At 43.0% G+C, this 5054-nt stretch overlaps 2 pseudogenes; one reads left to right on the top strand and one right to left on the bottom strand.

Moving 5' to 3' along the window:
* Nucleotides 1-357: 357 nt before the first annotated feature.
* On the bottom strand, nucleotides 358-476 carry LOC135051686 (5S ribosomal RNA; annotated as a pseudogene).
* Nucleotides 477-4317: 3841 nt separating this feature from the next.
* LOC135052398 (5S ribosomal RNA) lies at nucleotides 4318-4436 on the top strand (annotated as a pseudogene).
* The last annotated feature ends 618 nt before the right edge of the window (nucleotides 4437-5054 follow it).

Below are 5054 nucleotides of genomic sequence, written 5' to 3'. Positions count from 1 at the left end.
AAGAGAGAGTGTGAAAAAATATTTAGAATGTTCTGGTCTGTTAATCACGAGAGAAAAATTAGAAAGGCTGCAGACACTTAATAGTCTGACACCCATTTCTCCTGACCAGTACAGATGTTCTGTATTAATGGGACTGAAAAAGGAGGTCAGTATTGTGTCTTAGAAAGACCACTTAGATTAGGTCAATGCTGTACACTTTGCTAGTCACCCGTTGAACCATATGGAACATGTTAGAAATGTATATCTTGATAACCTGACGCTAGGGGAAATATAAGAAAAGGGATATGAGAAGGAAAAAGCAATTAGTGGTGATACTGCTGTTGGTGTCCACCCTTCAAAAGAAGGGGAATAGTTCCTACCCTACAACACCGGGTATTCCCAGGGAGTCTCCTCTCAAGGTACTGACCCAGCCCGACGCTGTTTGGCTTCCAAGATCGGACAAGATCGGGCATTAGCAGCGTGGTATGATAGTAGAGAGGCTATTTACCAATGAGAGTGCACCTATATACGAATGGAAGATTCGAGAGAAAGATAAGGCCAGATAGTGCGTGGATCTACTTTCCACGTTAGGCAAGGTAAAACAAGTGTCACTCAGTGGCGTTGTGTACCCTGGATCATGGATGAGAGTCCACTGGAAAATAGTAAGCAGAGAAAAGGATAAAGTATGCAGATTGGAGCCTATGGGGTTGGGTTGGTGGTTGGTATCCAGGGAAAGATAACAAATCAAGGTATGAGGCGTCAGGTGGGTTCGTGAACAAAATATGAATTAAATATACATTCTTGTTGTGCATAGACATCTATGAGTACTATAGCAGAAAATCATTACTTGGGCACAGAAACAAACAAACAAATCAAACATACATAGAGTGTGACATACTGCATAAAGCAGTTATAGTTAGGCAGTGTGCAAGGAGCAAAATTACCCTGTAATCACTAGGATTTGTGAGCTATAATATGCACAGAAAATTCTGACTACCTGGTCTGACAAGGTATTTAACATGCCAAGTAAAAATAAGCGCAAATAAGCCTATCAAGCCACCACATCGGTTAAGAGGGAACGTCTAATCTTTGGGACGGACAGGGAAGTCCCAGAAAAAGATGATACCATCAGATTTATAGGCACTTTTTGTCCCGAGTGGAAAATGCTAAAAGATGCTATCACTAAACATCTACCTATACTTCGGATGGATCCAGACCTATCTCCTGTTGTTGGCCCCACGGTACAGATGAGCTGGCGTAGATCCAGAAACATCAAGGATCAATTAGTTTGGAGCCATCTGCTGACCTCAACACGCAAGAAACCAGCCATAACGGGCTCCTTCCCGTGCGGCCAATGTAAGTCGTGTACACACATACTGCAAACCAACACGTTTATAGACAAGTATGGTCAATTAACCAAGATGCGGCATTTCTTCAACTGCAATACTCAAGCAGTAATTTACTGCATTACCTGCATCTGTAACATAAAATATGTCGGCATGACTACACGCAAACTGAAAGAAAGGATCCTGGAGCATCTGGGAAATATTCGGAATGCATCCAAAGATCTTACACGGATGAAACAACTTACTACAGTCGCCAAACATTTCTATTTTCAGCACAAAGGATCCACTAAGGAATTGAAAGCTTTCGGCTTAGACCGCATTCACCTGGGCATACGAGGAGGGGACATGACTAAAGAACTGTACAAAAAAGAGAGCGAATGGATATTTCGGCTTGGGAGTCTCTGACCCCTCGGACTGAATGAAAACATAAATTATGGCGCTTTTCTATAATACAGGACATCTCCAATTCCTCTGTAACACTTTTATAATGTGATTACCCTTTTTTCCTTCTTTATGTCTTTCTTTCCCCGGATCATGCCGGCATGTTTCCACTATCTCACTTTCAGCCAGTCACTTCCCCCCTCTTTTTTCCATCAATTTTACCTCACCTATCTTGACCAATACCTTGACACACCTTTTCCATATCCCATCAGGTCCTTTCCACCCCCACCCCTTCTTCCCTTCCCGTGTCCCCCTGATTGTCCTGTCCTCATAACCTTCAATGTACCGCCTGGGTTTCACTTAAACCTTCCATCAACCCCCCCCCCCCCTTTTTGGACCGCTCTCTCACTGCGATATCCCTTGCCCATAATCAGTCACCTCCAACATGCATTTACCCATGCATGTATTCCTTATCATGCACCAAGGTCTCCCTTCCCTACCCCAATCAGCATTCCACCTCCATCCTGAGACTTCACTGTCATTTGTAGCACTTGCTCCCTCACTGGGCCGCATTAATATCTCTCATTTTTTGTAACCTCACACCCTCACTTTCCATTTTTTACCATTAATCCTCCACATCAGTCCCTATGCCACATCCATTTTATTTACCCTCCCTATTTCCCCAGTGGTTATCACATACCTAGTGGCCGATTAGGACTAGGTTTTTCTTTTCTTTTCTCTTTTCAGCCTGTGTTTTCATGGCCTTTATAATAACTTTAACCAACGTGATAATCAGATTTATTACTCACTCTGTTGAGTGCTACAAAGTACCATAACAATCAACCAACTGTCGTAAATGTATTGTTTCATATTTATTGTTATTATCCACTGGCAACAGATTCCCTTCTTTCCTTTAGTATTTAGACACCCCCTTTGTTTCCCCATTTTTTATCTGCATATTCCCTATCTGAGATATGCAGTATAACTAATTTCCCCATTCAGCCATCAATGGGTGTCATCTCTGTTTCTCACACCCTGAGGTGTGTTACACATCCCCGTATCACATGTGATCTCACCTTTCCCTTTTTTCCCCTATTCAGTCTTTATATCCCCAACACACCCAGGTGTACCTGTTTTTTCTATTTGTTTTTTCTATTTATTTTTTATTTTAACCTTATTTATTGTTTTAATTTCTGCTCCATGGAACCCCTGGCAAGCCATTCCCATTTTCAACATGGCACCATGGCATTCCCCCACGTGACTCTGTTTTTCTGCATATTACCCAGACATACAAGCGAGAGCTTTTCTACTCCCACTCTCCTGAGTCCGCCCTTCCGAAAATGTCCCAGGCGTACCCGTGCCTCGATTGGCCGGGACGCATTACACACATGTCCCCATTGGCTTCCTACGCCAATAGGGGGATTGTCTAATCTCTCGCCCCTTTGCTGAGCTGGCTAATACCAGCCGGTTCGGCATTACATCAACCCTTATAAATACCAGCTACATTCAGGCGCATAGCCAACTTATCAAACTCCAGTATACCCTTTACTATCTTTATCCCATGTACTCCTGGCATCCCCTCTTTCAACATGGCACTATCATATTCATCCCCGTGACCCTCCGTTCCCCGTCTTGATTGGCTATGTGTGTATCACTCACACACACGTTCGCGAGCGTCTGCACGCCCACTGATCTTACTCCGCCCATCCGCTTCTGTCAATAGGCGCACCCATGCTCTGATTGGCTGGGACGTGCCGCATACACGTCCCTATTGGCCTCCAGCGCCAGGATGGGAGTTTCCAGACTCCCGTCCCTATGCCTAATTGGACTACCACAGCCTATTGGCTGCTACCCGCATTTGCAGGGTTTTTAAACCCCTCATGTATTACCAGCTGTGAGATCCCGGAAGTGAACAAGCCCACGGGCGAAACGCGTTTCCACGGATTCTACAGCGGGACCTTCCCATGGAGGTTTTATTGGTCACCACCTGCCTTCTGCATTTGACCCTATGAGTATATTTTTCCTTATTTTCAACAGAAGTTTAAATCACCACTGCTATTTATTTCCACATGCGCTTATCTTTACTTGGCATGTTAAATACCTTGTCAGACCAGGTAGTTAGAATTTTCTGTCCATATTATAGCTCACAAATCCTAGTGATTACAGGGTAATTTTGCTCCTTGCACACTGCCTGACTATAACTGCTTTATGCAGTATGTCACACTCTATGTATGTTTGATTTGTTTGTTTCTGTGCCCAAGTAATGATTTTCTGCTATAGTACTCATAGATGTCTATGCACAACAAGAATGTATATTTAATTCATATTTTGTTCACGAACCCACCTGACACCTCATACCTTGATTTGTTATCTTTCCCTGGATACCAACCACCAACCCAACCCCATAGGCTCCAATCTGCATACTTTATCCTTTTCTCTTCTTACTATTTGCCAGTGGACTCTCATCCACGATCCAGGGTACACAACGCCTTCTGAGTGACACTTGTTTTACCTTGCCTAACGTGGAAAGTAGATCCACGCACTATATGGCCTTATCTTTCTCTCGAATCTTCCATTCGTATATAGGTGCACTCTCATTGGTAGATAGCCTCTCTACTATCATACCACGCTGCTAATGCCCGATCTCGTCCAATCTTGGAAGCCAGACAGCGTCGGGCTGGGTCAGTACCTTGAGAGGAGACTCCCTGGGAATACCCGGTGTTGTAGGGTAGGAACTATTCCCCTTCTTTTGAAGGGTGGACACCAACAGCAGTATCACCACTAATTGCTTTTTCCTTCTCATATCCCTTTTCTTATATTTCCCCTAGCGTCAGGTTATCAAGATATACATTTCTAACGTGCCATATGGTTCAACGGATGACTAGCAAAGTGTACAGCATTGACCAAATCTAAGTGGTCTTTCTAAGACACAATACTGACCTCCTTTTTCAGTCCCATTAATACAGAACATCTGTACTGGTCAGGAGAAATGGGTGTCAGACTGTTAAGTGTCTGCAGCCTTTCTAATTTTTCTCTCGTGATTAACAGACCAGAACATTCTAAATATTTTTTCACACTCTCTCTTTTTTTTATCTCACTCTTTTGGATTAATTTTTTCCATTAATTTGGATTAATAAATATATGTTTTAAATTTTCTTTATTTCCTAATTGAAGAATTTTTCTTCTTTTCATAAGAGTGCGCCCACACAAGAGCTTTCTCTCTCTCCCCCTGTCAGTAAATGCGTATGTTACCATATATTTGCTGTGCTCACTGCGCGTATTTGCAAGCACAGCGACTCATAATGTGTGGTCTGTATGTTCTCTCTATGTAATATTTTTGACTTCGAC

This window comes from Pseudophryne corroboree, chromosome 2, assembly GCF_028390025.1.
Source record: "Pseudophryne corroboree isolate aPseCor3 chromosome 2, aPseCor3.hap2, whole genome shotgun sequence".
Taxonomy (NCBI): Eukaryota; Metazoa; Chordata; class Amphibia; order Anura; family Myobatrachidae; genus Pseudophryne; species Pseudophryne corroboree.
This window is presented reverse-complemented; position numbering and strand designations above follow the sequence as displayed.